We start from the raw sequence: 14920 nt of genomic DNA, 5'->3' as shown, positions 1-14920 counted from the left end.
AAGAAAAAAGAAAAAAAGAAACGCTTCATTTTGCACTCAAATCTCATTAGGTCTCTTTCTGGAGGTTGCATTCATGAGAACCAAGATTGATCAGGGTAGTTAAATCTTTTACAATTGATGATTTTTACTATACACTGTGTATATTGTTCTGTTTCTGTTCATTTTACTTTGTATTAGTTCTTAATATGTCTTCCAAAATTTTTCTGACACAACCCCCATCATAATTTTTATATCATAATAATATTCTATCATAAATGTATACCACAACTTGTTCAAACATTACTCAACTGACAGGTATTCTTCAGTTTCCAATTTTTTGCCACCATAAAAAAGCTGCTATTAATATTTTTGTATATATGTGTTTTTTCCCTTTTTCGCTGATCTATTTGGGATACAGACCTAGTGGCAATATTGTTAGGTAAAAAGCTATGTACAGTTTTATGCTACTTTGGATATAGTTCCAAATTATTCTCCAGAATGGCTAGCCTAGTTCTTAGCTGTACCAACAACAGTACATAGTGTAACTTTTCCCCACAAATTCTCCAGCATTTGTCATTGTTTTCTGTCATATCAGTCAAACTGATGGATATGAGATGGTACAACAAAGGTGTTTTAATTTGTATTTCTCTAAGTAGTGATTTAGAGCATTTTTATATGGCTATTACTTTGATTCCTTCTTTTGAAAACTGATTGTTCATTTCCTTTGACCATTTTAAATTAATAATTGGCACTTATTTTTAGAAATATGAATCAGTTCCCTACATATTGAGACCTTAATAAAGGTCTCAATAGCTCTAATTTTTTTATTTTCTCTAATAAGAGAAAAGCAATGTAAATTTATAATATTCTGCTTTCCTTCTAATTTTGGCTGTGTAGGTTTTATTTGAGTTAAATCTTCTGAATTTAATTTAATCAATTATATATTTTTGCCTCCTGTGATCCCCTCTGAATTTTATTAATTCTCCTATCCATAGATGTGCTCCCTTAACTTGCTTATGATATCATTGTTTACATCTAAATTATATACCCATTTTGAACTTGGTATACAGTATAAGATGCTGGTCTACTCCCAGTTCCTGACAGATTGCTTTCTAAGACTTTCAACAATTTTTGTCAAATAGAGAGTTCTTGCTCCAATCAACTGGGTTGATTAAACATTAAGTTATTGTAGTCATTCACTTTTGTATATTGTATAACTAATCTATTCCATTGATCAACGATTCCCTTTATTTTGATGATTGCTACTTTGTTATATAGTTTCAAACCTGGTGTTTCTATACCAAATGAATAAGGAAGCAGATTTTATAATATTGTCATTTTTATTATATTGGCTTAGTCCACTCACAAGACATTAATATATTTTTTAAAATCCTAGCAGTAGTATTGCTGAGCTAAAAGGTTTTGTAGTTTATGAGTTCTTTGTGACTAGTTTGATTTTGTTCTCTAGTTCTTAGACTTTGAGCTACAGACTTAGTAGTGGCATTGCTGGGTCATTATTAAAATAATAGTCTACTTATAAGCAATTGTTTAGATCTGTCTTTACTTGTGTGAAAAGTGTTTTGTTGTTGTGTTTTTATATTTCATATAGTTCCTTCAAAGTTAGGCTCCCAAATATTTTATTCTATATGTTGTTATTTTATTTTATTTTTGTATTATAGCTTTTTATTTACAAGATATATGCATGGGCAATTTTTCAGCATTGACCCTTGCAAAAGCTTCTGTTCTAACTTTTCCCCTCCTTCCTCCCACCCCCTCCCCTAGCTGGCAGGTGGACCAATACATGTTAAATATGTTAAATACAATATATGTATACATATCCATACAAGCATTTTGCTGCACAAGAAGAATCAACTTTGAAATAGTGTACAATTAGCCTGTGAAGGAAATAAAAAATGCAGGCGGACAAAAAGAGAGGGATTGGGAATTCTATGTAGTGAACCATAATCATCTCCCAGAATTCTTTCGCTGGATGTAGCTGGTTCTATTCATTACTGAACAAATGGAACTGATTTGGTTCATCTCATTGTTGAAGAGAGCCACGTCTATCAGAATTGATCATCATATAATATTGCTGTTGCTGTGTATAATGATCACCTGATCCTGCTCATTTCACTCAGCATCAGTTCATGTAAGTTTCTACAGGCCTTTCTGAAATCTTCCTGCTGGTTATTTCTTATAGAACAATAATATTCCATAACATTCATATACCATAATTTACCCAACCATTCTCCAACTGATGGACATCCATTTAATTTCCAGTTTCTAGCCACTACAAAAAAGGCTGCCACATTTTTGCACTGTATGTAGTTATTTTAAATGGAATTTCACTATCTATCTCGTCCTGCAGGATTCTGTTGGTAACATAAATGGTGATGATTTATGTCTTTAAAAAATCCTCCAACTTTGTTTCTACTTTGTTTTTAGTTGATTCCCTTGAGTTTTCTATCATCTACAAAAAATCAATAGTTTGGTTTTTGCATTGCCTTTTTTTGGGTGTGTGTTTTTTTAAACATTTAACATTAAAACAATTGAGTTCAAACTCTCTTCCTTCCTCTATTCTCTCCCCCACCCACTGAGAAGGCAAGCAATATGATATAGATTATACATAACAAGTCATGCAAAACATATTTTCATATTAGTCATTTCAAACACTAAGAAAATAAAAGTGAAAAAATTCACTTCATTTCGCACTCAAGATTTCACCACTTCTCTTTCTTTGAGATCTTTGGAATTGTCTTAGATCATTGTATTAATCAGAGTAGTCAGTCATTCACATTTCTTCATCATAACAGTATTGCTGTTACTGCATGCAATGATTTCCTGGTTCTGCTCACTTTACTCTGAATCAATTTATATAGGTTTTTCCAGCTTTTTGTGAAACTTCCCTTCATTATTTCTTATAGGACAATAGTATTCCATCATACATCACAATTTGTCCAGCCATTCCCCAATTGATGAATAGTCCTCACTTTTCAAATCTTTGCCTTCACAAAAACAGTTGTTACAAATATTTTTGGACATAGTCCTTTAAAGTTCTTAGATCGTTTTTGCTGGGTCAAAGGGTTTTGTAGTTTATGAGTTATTTGTGATTAGTTTGACATTGTTCTCAGAATGATTGGACCAATTCACAACTCCACTGACAGTGCATTTTAAATATTCCATTATTTGTCATTTCTGGTATATGTGAGGAAATAACTCAGAATTATTTTAATTTGTATTTCTCTAATCAATATTGATTTGGAGCATTTTTTTCATATGATTATAGAACACTTTGATTTCTTCTTCTGAAAGCTGCTTGTTTATTTACTTTGATCATTTATGAATTAGAAAATGGCTCTTACAACTCTGAGGAACCACCTCATAGCTCTCAGATTGGCTAAGATGACAGGAAAATATAATGATGAATTTTAGAAGGAATATGGGAAAACTGGGACACTAATACATTGTTGGTGGAGTTGTGAACAGATCTAACCATTCTGGTGAGCAATTTGGAACTATGCCCAAAGGGCTATCAAATTGTGCATACTTTGTGATCCAGCAGTTTCTCTATTGAGCCAGAATCCCAAAGAGATCCACTCAATTTTCAGTTCCTTGCACTACAAAAAGGGCTGCTACATTTCTGCACACATGTAATAAAGATAATTCAGGCCAGTTCCAATGATCTTGTGACGAAAAGAACTATCTACATCCATAGAGAGGACAGTGGGACTTGAATGTGGAACACAAAATAGTATTTTTACCTTTTTTGTTGTTGTTTGCTTGCATTTTGTTTTCTTTCTCTTTTTCCCCTTTTTGATCTGATTTTTCTTGTGTAACAAGATAATTGTGGAAATATGTGTAGAAGAATTGCACAGATTTAACATATATTGGATTACTTGCTATCTGGGGAGGAGTGGGAAGGAAGGTAGGGAGAAAAAAACTCGGAACACAAGGCTTTTGCAAGGGTGAAAGTTGAAAACTATCTTTGCATATGTTTTGAAAATAAAAAGCTTTTTTAAAAAGGAAAATGCCTCTTTTTTAAAAAAATAAATTTTACTCAGTTCTCCATGTATTTGAGAAATGAGGCTTTTATCAGAGAAACTTGTCTATGATTGCTATTCAGCTGTTCAGTCATGTCTGACTCTGTGACACCAGGCCCTTTGTCCTCCACTATCTCCCAAAATCTATCCAAGTTTGTGCTCACTGCTTCTGTGGTGATATATATCCATCTCATCCTCTATTATCTGTTAGGATTATAAGGTGATAACTCGGGTTGTCTAAACAATTCTCTAGCTCAGAATTCACACCTTTGGTTCAGGCCTTTGAAAGGAGTTTGCACCTTTGGACTTCTGGGGGAAAGTTTACTTGTTTTAAAGGAGTTTGCATCTTTAAGAGGAGCAAGTTCATTGGTTGAAGTATTTTCCCACAAGCCCCTGAGTTCTCACGGGCCCATTCTCTGGGAGGATAAAAGAAGACAACATTGGATCTGGACAAGCAGTCTGGATTAGGGAAGGACAAGAGCTGGAGGAGATTCAGAGCCAGGATTCAAGAAGAAGAAGAAGAGGCTGGCTGGAGAAGAAAACCAACAAACCTGCTCACAGAGGAAAAGATTATACAGAAAAGAAACCTTCTCCCAGAGAAGGATTACAATTGAGAGACAACAGGACCTTTACAATTATCCCTTTCTCTTTTTTGCCTTTAATCTCTTCCAACACCAGGGTTTTTTTTTCCAATGAGTACAGTCTTGTCATTATAAGGCCAAAATATTTAAATTACTGCTTTAGTATTTGACCTTCCAGTGAAGAATCTGATTTCTTTATTAACTGGTTTGACTTCCATGATGTCCAAGGGACTTTCAAAAGTCTCTTCTAGCACCACAATTTGAAAACACTGATTCTTCCAGTCACCTTTCCAACTCTCAGAGTCATATAGTCACCTTTCCAACTCTCAGAGTCATACATTGCTACTGAAAAAAACCATAGTTTTGACTATATAGACTTTTGTTGGCAAGGTGATATCTCTGCTTTCTAGTATGGTGTCTAGATTTACCACAATTTTTCTTCCACGGAACAAACATAGCTATTTTCTGTACCAGCAGTGATTTTTGAGCCCAAGAATATAAATTTTAATACTGCTTCTATTTCTTCTACTGCTATTTGCCAGCTATTTGCTGGAATCTTAGGGTTTTTTTTATGTTAAGCTTCAAGATAATTTTACACTAGCATCTTTCACTCTCATGAAGAGGGTTCTTAATTCTTTCTCATTTTCTGGCATCAGAGTGCATATCATCTGTAAATCTGAGGGTGTTGATATTTTTTCCAGAAACCTTAATTCCAGCTTTTGATTCATCTAGCCTGAAATTTCACATGTTGCATCCTGTATATAAATTAAATAAATAAGATGACAATGTACAGTCTTGTACTCTTTTTTCAATCTTAAACCAATCAGTTGTTCAATGTTTAGATCTAATTGTTTCTTCTTGGACCAAATATAGGAGACAAGTGAGATGATCTGATGTTTCTATCCCTCTGAGGAATTGCTACATTTGTTGTGATCCACAGAGGCAAAGGTTCTATTGTAGCTAAATAACTTTTGTGAACTCCCTTGCTTTCTCCTTAATCCAGTGAGTATTGGCAATTTGGTCACATATTGCTAGTCAAGCCTGCAGAATCTTAAACATAGCTTTGCTAGTGTATGAAATGAGCACAACTGTATAGTAATTTGAATTTTTTTTGGTATTGCATTTCTTTAGGATCGGGACGTAAATTTGTTTTTTTTTTTTGTTTTTTTTCTGATGACTACTGCTAAGTTTTCCAAAATTGGTGCTAAGTATAGCATTTTAGCATCATCATCTTTTTTTCTGAGAGATTTTTTATGTATACATATTTATACAATTATCTTGCTGCACAAGAAAAATCAGATCAAAAAGGAAAAAATGAGAAAGAAAACACAATGCAAGCAAACAACAAAAAGAGTGAAAATGCCATGTTGTGATCCACACTCAGTCCCCACAGTCTTGTTTTTAGATGCACATGGATCTCTCCATCACATATTTACTGGAATTGGCATGAATCATTTCATTGTTGAAAAGAGCCATTTCCATCAGAATTGATCATTCTATAATCTTGATGCCATGTAAAATGATATCCTAGTTCTGCTTCCTTCACTTAGCACCAGTTTATGTAGGTCTCTCCAGGCCTCTCTGAAATCATCCTGCTGATCCTTCTTATAGAACAATAATATTCTGTAATGTTCATAAACCATAACTTATTCAACCATTCTCCAATTGATGGGCATCCACTCAAGTTTCCAGGTTCTTGCCACTACAAAAAGGGCTGCCACAAACATTTTTGCACAACATCATCATCTTTTAGGATTTTAAATAGCTTAGCTAGAATTCCATTGTCTCCACTAGCCTTATTGCTAGCTATTTCAATTTCTTCTTTTCCTTTTCCTTTGAAATAGAGCTTTTTGTTGCTGTCTCCTATATAATATGGTAACTGTTCTACCAGATCTAATCCCTTAAAGTTACTATTTTTTACTTCATATTCATAAAGGATGTTTTTCAGGTCATCCCTGTATTATTTTCTTAATTTTTTTTAATTTAAGACTGAGTTTTACAATGAGAAGCTCATGAGCCACAGTCAGCTCCAGATCTTATTTTAATTGATTGTAAAGAGCTTCTTAACCTTTGGCAAGCTACATTGGAAACAATTGAATCAGCAGCTGAAGTAGCTGCTTCCCAGTCTCTCATCCCACAGATGGTAAGGGGGTCAGAAAACTGATTAGAAGGAAATTATAGGACTCCCTTTTGCTGCCACTGGAGGCAGAACTCTGTTGCATTGCCTATACTCAGATTTAGGTTTCAGTTTCAGGGTGAGGAGCATCAGCACACCAGAGCTTGTAGCCACTGGGAAGCAGAGACCCTGACCAGAATAGATGATTGGGTTCACTCACAGACAAAGCACTGTCCAGGATAATAGGAAACAGAACTCTCATTAGATCATAGCACCTTAAAACAACTGAAAGTGGGGCAGCTAGGTGGCGCAGTAGATAGAGCACCAGCCCTGAAGTCAGGAGGACCTGAGTTCAAATCTGATCTCAGACATTTAACACTTCCTAGCTGTGTGATCCTGGGCAAGCCACTTAACCCCAGCCTCAAACCCCCCCCCCAAAAAAACTGAAAGTTTACAGATCCTCACAATTAGCTTTGAAAACAGCTGCACAAAAATCTTGAAGCCTGGAAAAGTATGCCCTCAAGCCTAGAAGCAGAGTGTTACTTTAGCATAGAGTTAAAAATAAAGAAAAAAAAGAGCAAACAGGAGGAAAAAAGTACTGACTCAAGAAAGTTACTATAGTGGCCAGGAAGATCAAACATATTCAGACTAAGCCAAAGGTCAAATAGAAGCAAAATAATCTAATGAAAAGCAGAATAGGTACAAAATTCACTGAAGAAAAGGACTCCTTAAAAAGTAGAATTAAGCAAATGTAAAAGGAGGTATAAAAGCTCATTAAAGAAAAGAATTCCTTAAAAATTAGAATTAGACAAATAGAAAATAATGACTTTATGAAACAAGAATCAATAAAACAAAAAAAAGCACGAAAAAATAGAAAAAAAATGTGAAATATCTCACTGGAAAGACAACTGACTTGGAAAATAGAACCAGGTGAAGTAATTTTAAAATTATTGGACTACCTAAAAGCCATGATCAAAGAAAGAGTCATCCTTCAAGATACAATCCAAGAAAATTGCTTTGATATTCTAGATGAGAAGGTAAAATAGAAACTAATAGTTACCTCCTACTTACCTACCTACCTCTTGAAAGAAACTACAAAATGAAAACTCCCAGGAATAGTATAGTCAAATTCCATTGTTTCCAGTTGTTCGAGCAAAAATATTGTAAGCAACCAGAAAGAATTCAACAGTTCGTAGGTCATTTCTGAAGCTATGTTGGCTCTCACATAGATGAGCATCTTTCCAGGTGAAATATCAGTCTATTAAGGAAGGCTCTGGCAAGAATCTTGCCAGAATTAACTAAAAAAAAAGACACACATATACATCTGTCCTCCATGACTGTAATATTCTCTTCCCCCTTCTCTTGGTACATCCCTCTTTCTCACACCTTCATTTTTTTGGAGCTTATTCCAACATAATCAATTCACACCCATGCCTTCTGTCTGTGTAAACTGCTAACTGCCCTAATAATGATAAAAGTTCTACATACTTACATGAATCATCTTACATAGGACTAGAAAAAGTTTAGCCTTATTAAGTTCTTTATGATTTATCTTTCATGCTTTGCTTTTTATGCTTCTCTTGCATTTTCTTTTTGAATGTGAAAATTTTTATTTAGCTTTAATTTTCTCAGGAATGTTTGTAAATTCTCTATTTCATTAAATGACCATTTCCACCTAAAATTTTAATAGGTAGGTTATGCTGAGTTGTAATTCTTGCTCCTTTGCTTTCCAGAATATCACATTCCAAGCCCTGCACTCCTTTAATGGGGAAAAAGCTAAATTTTGTGTGATCCTTATTGTGGCACCAGTAATTTGAATTACTGATAATTTTTTCTAATTGAAGCATTTTCTTTTAGGCCTGGGAGCTCTGGGATATGGCCATAATGTTCCTAGTATTTTTCATGTGGAGTCCTCTTTTAAGGAGATGATTAGTTAATTCTTTCCTTTTTTATTTTACCTTCTGGTTCTACAATATAATTTATAATTTCTTGAAAGGTTATGTCTAGGACTTCCGGCCAAGATGGCGGCATGGAGGCAGACAGCTGCTTGAGCTCCTCATTTTCTCTCAGAACTTACTTCATGACAAGCCTCTGACTTAATGCTTGACCCAGAAAGAAATCCACAAATAATCACCAAGAGAAGACATCCTTGAAAGTCGCCAGAAAAGGTCTGTGTTTGCTCGGGGGAGGGTCAATCAGACTGGGCGCAGACTGAGGGCAGACAGCCAGAGCAAGACAGGCAGCTCACACAGCTCAGACCGGAGGGGGAGGGGTGTGATCTCTGCCGTTTCTGTGAAAGGACTTTTGCCCCAGTGTGGATGCTCCATCTTGGCAGCAAGCTAGGATCAGTGGAGAGGGTGTAAACACCGGAGGTGAAGATTAAAACCCCAGAAAGCCAGCATCTCTCAGAGCCCGGCCACCCCCAACCCCCACCTGGACTGACTCAGAGCGTTCTCAGAGTGCAGACGCAGTGCAGCCATTGCTGTTCTGTTAGTGGCTCTCTGCTGCCCTACCCCCAGTCTGTAGAGGAAGCCCATTAATACCATCCAGCCCCATCCCCCGCAAAACAGACCAATTGTTTCTCTTGTCAGTTTGATTTCTTTGATTCCTACTCTGACAAAATGAACAAAAAATTCAAAAGGGCTCTAACCATTGACAGCTTCTGTGTGGAGAGGGAGCAGACTTCAAATGCTGAGGAGACTAAGAACAGACTGTCCCCAGATGTATCCCCTGGGAGGGATATAAGCTGCTCCTCAATACAAAAGAACCTCATAGAGGAAATCAAAAAGGCTCTCACAAGAGAGCTGGAAGAGAAATGGGAAAAGGAAAGGGAAGCTTGGCAAGAGAGCCTGGAGAAGTCATCCCATGCATTCAAAGACAGAGTGGATAAAGAAATCAAATCATTGAGAAACAAGATTAGTGAGCTGGAAAAGGTAAACAACTCCAAGGAAAACAGGATTAGTGAGCTGGAAAAGGTAAACAACTCCAAGGAAAACAGGATTAGAGAGCTGAAAAAAAAAATCAGCTCTCTAAAAAATAAAATGGATAAAATGGAAAAAAATTCCATAGAAGATAAAAACTCAATTGGACAATTGCAAAGAGATATAAAAAAAGTGAGTGAAGAAAATACATCATTGAAAATTAGACTGGAACAAGTAGAAATGAATGACTCAAGGAGAAACCAAGAGGGAGTCAAGCAAAACCAGAGAAATGAAACAATTGAAAAGAATGTCAAGTACCTTACCAGAAAGACAACAGACCTGGAAAACAGATCCAGGAGAGACAATTTGAGAATAATCGGACTCCCTGAAAAATGGGAGGAAAAAAAGAGCTTGGACACCATTTTCGAGGAAATTATCAAAGAGAACTGCCCAGACATCCTGGAAACAGAGGGTAAAATAGACATTGAAAAAATTCATCGATCACCTACTGAAAGGGACCCTAAAATCAAAATGCCAAGAAATATAGTGGCCAAGTTCAAGAACCATCAGACAAAGGAAAAGATATTGGAAGCTGCTAGAAAAAAGCAATTCAGATATGGAGGATCCACAAGAAGGATAACCCAGGCTCTAGCAGCGTCTACATTAAAAGAACACAGGGCCTGGAACATGATATTCCGAAAGGCTAAGGAACTTGGTATGCAGCCAAGAATAACTTACCCAGCAAGAATGAGCATCGTTTTCCAGGGAAGAAGATGGATATTTAATGAAATAAATGAATTCCATCTATTTTTGATGAAAAAAACCAGACCTACATAAAAGGTTTGATCTTCAAATACAGAACTCAAGAGATTTCTAAAAAGGTAAAAAGAAATCTTGAGAACTATACTTCTGTCAAAAAAATATGTAAAGAACATAAGTACAATTTGTCTTAGAAACTAGAGGTGGAAAGGAGATTATATCATAAATAAGTGTAAAGTGGTGGTACTACATCTCATGAAAGGCAAAGGTAACCTATTATATCTGAGAGAAAGAAAGGAGGGAGATGAACATAGCGTGTATCAATAGACATATTCGATTTATAGTGAAACTTCTTCCACTTCATTGAAAAGTGAAAGGGAAGGAGTAAGCTAAGGGGAAGGGAATACAGAAATTTCGAGGAAAAGGGGTAAAATAAGGGGAGGAACTTTAAGGTGGGGGAGGGATCCTAAAAAGGGAGGGCTGTGAAAAGCAAGTGGTGTTTACCAGTTTAATACTGGATAGGAGGGTAAAAGGGAAGGAAAGGGGAAAGGTTATGTCTAGGTTCTTTTTGATTATGACTTTCAGGGAGTACAATAGTTCTTTATCTCTCTCTCTCTCTCTTCAACCTATTTTCCAGGTCAGTTGTTTTTCTGATGAAATAGCAACAGCAATAGTCATTTACTAGTCAACTCTTGTACATCTTATGACCTTCTCATCACCAACACTGCCTTCCATTTATCTAAATGCAATGAGACTTTGTGGATGTGCCCTCAAAGCAAACACTGGCATTTACTAGACTAAGTCATTTAAGGAAAAGTGATAGATGAGATGTGAGAGTGATGAAGGAAATGCATGACACAGAGTACTATACTGATCACAGACTTATCCTGTCTATTCACATTCAACAAAAGTAGCAGCCCAAGATGACTACCAGATTTCATATCAACAGTTTAGAGACATTCTGTGAGCAAGAACAGTTCATTGCTAACATGTAAGGAAAGCTGAGGCAGGGCACAGATGGCAACAACACTAGAGCAAAAAAGAATGGGCAGTTTTCCATTTGGTATATGGCACTAAATTCACTCATCTGAATCATTTTGACAAAAACAATGCGCAAATTCATGAACTGCTAAATGAAAAATTTGTTCTCCACAGAGTTTATCATCAGGATAATTCATCCATCTCTAAAAAGAAAAGAATAAAACTTGAGATGCAGGATTCTTGGCCTAGGAAGATGAAATTCAGTTTTATGCTTATAGTAACAATCCAAAGCATTTTAATGATGCCCTAAAGGCTACTTATGGGTCAAAGACTTGTGATACATCTCAGGTACTCAGTGATGATGGGTTTGCATTGATGAGTGATAAGGAGATGATCCTGCAGAGATGGGTGGAACATTTCCATAGGGTTCTCAATCAATCAATGCTGAAGCCATTTACTATTCACCTCAGGTTGAAATTAGTTCCTCTCTAGCCCAATTTCCAACTGAAGACGAATTTTTGAATGCTGTTAGGCTCCTCCCCTATGGCAAAACATCTCATCCTGACTATTCCAGTTTGAGATTTACAAAACAAAAGAGGGGTCCATGGCTCATGAGAAAGCTGACTGAAAATTTCTGGCATGTATGGCAAGAAGAGGTTGCCATACAACTTCTTGGTTGGCATGAAGGATGTCTTCATGTCCTCTATAAAGGTAAAGGGAATAGATTGTTCTGTGACAACCATGGGGGACAAGGTTTGTGTGTGTTTGATTCTTGCCAAAGTCTTCCTTAACAGCTGATACTTCACCTGGAAGATGCTTATCTACCTGAGAGCCAACATAGCTTCAGAAAGGACATAGGAACTGTTAGTACAGTGTTTGCTGCTCAAAATCTCCAAAAGAAATGCCTGGAGTAGAACAAATGTTGTGTCCATTATCCAGGACCCATGAAAGCATGCTGTCATGAAACTGATGTACAATAATGATAAACTTCTCTGGGCAACCAAATTTTGACATAATTGCCCACAAACCCTCACAACTGACAATATCAAATCAACAAATGTTGTGAATGGTGCCACATAGTGGATAGAGCTCCCTGCTTCCATGGCAAACCTCAATCATAGTAAAATACAATTCTGTCCAACATTCTGAAGTCCTTTTTACACTGATTTACACAACAGACTTCTGTGTTTTGTCATGGGATAGTAACTGCACCAGAGAAAGAGCAGGTGCACAAGGTGTTCCCATCTTAGAGAACAGACTGATGCTCACAGAAGAGACCTGCTTTCTTTTTGCTTGCAAGGAATGTTATTCTGGCTTCTTCTTCTTCTTCTTTTTTTAATAGTTTTTATTTACAAGACATATGCATGGGTAATTTTACAGCTTTGACAATTGCCAAACCATTTGTTCCAATTTTTCCCCTCCGCCCCCCCCCCCATGGCAGGTTGATCAATATATGTTAAATATGTTAAGAGTATAAATTAAATACAGTATATGTATACATGATCAAACAGTTGTTTTGCTGAACAAAAAGAATCAGACTTTGAAATAGTGTACAATTAGCCTGTGAAGGAAATCCAAAATGCAGGCAGACAAAAATAGGGATATTGGGAATTCGATGTAGTGGTTCATAGTCATCTTCCAGAGTTCTTTCACTGGGTGTAGCTGGTTCAATTTATTACTGCTCCTATTGGAACTGATTTGGTTCATCTCATTGTTGAAAATGGTCACATCCATCAGAATTGATCATCATATAGTATTGTTGAAGTGTATAATGATCTCCTGGTTCTGCTCATTTCACTCAGCATCAGCTCATGTAAGTCTCTCCAGGCCTCTCTGACATCATCCTGTTGATCATTTCTTACAGAACAATAATATTCCATAACATTCATATACCACAATTTACCCAACCATTCTCCAATTGATGGGCATCCACGTAGTTTCCAGTTTTTGGCCACCACAAAGAGGGCGGCCACAAACATTCTTGCACATATAGGTCCCTTTTCCTTCTTTAAGATCTCTTTGGGATACAAACCCAGTATTAACACTGATGGATCAAAGGGTATGCGCAGTTTGATAACTTTTTGAGCATAGTTCCAAATTGCTTTCAAGAATAGTTGGATGTATTCAAAATTCCACCAACAATGTATCAGTGTACCTGTTTTCCCACACGCCCTCCAACATTCTGCCATGCACGATTTTTCAGCAATGTTGTTAAAATGCTTTCAATAAGGATGAGCAGGACCACATGTTATCATCAAGGTCAGTGCGTCACATTGATGGCAAGTTATTTAACTTAAGTGAAGGTGCATGGGGCAGCTAGGTGATGCAGTGGATAGAGCACCAGCCCTGAAGTCAGGAGGATCTGAGTTCAAATCTAGTCTCAGACACTTAACACTTCCTAGCTGTGGGACCCTGGGCAAGTCACTTAACCCCAATTGCCTCAGAAAAAAAAGGGTCATAATAATAATAATTAAGTGAAGGGGCAATTGGTTCATGATTTTTTATTTGCAGATGATTGTGCATTCAATGAGTCCCTGAAGCTGTGTTGCAACAAAGTGTGGACTGATTCTGTGCTGTTAATGCTAATTTTGGCCTAACAGCAACAAAATACCAGCCAGCACCATATGATACATATGTGAAATTATTGGTTACAGCAAATGGAAAAGTTTTGAATACTGTGGATAAGTTCATTTACTTTGGCAGTCTACTTTCCAGAGATGTACACTCATTGTCAAAGCCAGCTCAGTATTTGGGAGACTCCAGTGGGAAGTGTGGGAGAAAAGAGGTATTAATTAAACTGCCTGTCCAATTGAAGGTCTGCAGAGCTATGGCATTGTTGTATGCTGTGAAAACTGGACAGTATGCCAGCACCATGCCAGGAAATTGAATTGCTTTCATTTGTATTGTCTTAGGAAGATTCTGAAAACCACCTGGCAAAATAAGGTATCAGACACTGAGGTCCATTCTTAAGTTTGACTGTCAAGCATTCAAACTCTACTGCAGAAAGTAAATTTGAGAAATTGCTTTCCATTCAGTTCTGGTGTGTGTGTGTGTGTGTGTGTGTGTGTGTGTGTGTGTGTGTGTGTGTGTGTGTGTGTGTGTGTGTATGTGTGTGTGAAGAGGGGTTATTCAACTGTGGAAATTGAGAGAAAATTTTGTTACATTGAGCCTAGTCCTATATAGCTGGGGAGCTGAATCACATTTCCCTGCTATTTGGAGAGACCCAGTCATATCCAAAGATTGATCCAAAGAGTTTTTTGCACTTATATATCTTTAACAACCTATATGTTTAAATCTGAAAATTGGCCCAAACTAATCAGTCACTGTAAAGGTCCAGGCTAGGTCCTCTGAAGGGTTCAGAATAAGTCCTTGCCCCATGATGGGCGCCAAAATGTAATGTCCTGTTGTTCTCTCAATTATAATCCTTCTCTGGGAGGAGGCTTCTTTTCTGTAAGAATCCTTTCCTCTGTGTGCAGGTTTCTTGGGAAGCTTCTGGAGCCTTCAGCCAGAGTGAAGATAGAATCTCAAATCCTCTTCTTCCTG

The 14920-nt window shown here is 36.8% G+C and overlaps 1 protein-coding gene across 1 annotated transcript in view; it reads right to left on the bottom strand.

Annotated features, from left to right (window-relative positions):
• The window catches only part of LOC141550392 (phospholipid-transporting ATPase ABCA3-like), a 234350-nt gene that overhangs the window by 20132 nt on the left and 199298 nt on the right, over positions 1 to 14920 (bottom strand).

This window comes from Sminthopsis crassicaudata, chromosome 1 (genome assembly GCF_048593235.1).
Source record: "Sminthopsis crassicaudata isolate SCR6 chromosome 1, ASM4859323v1, whole genome shotgun sequence".
Taxonomy (NCBI): Eukaryota; Metazoa; Chordata; class Mammalia; order Dasyuromorphia; family Dasyuridae; genus Sminthopsis; species Sminthopsis crassicaudata.
The sequence above is the reverse complement of the archived record's forward strand: the minus strand, read 5'-3'. Positions and strand labels throughout refer to the sequence as shown.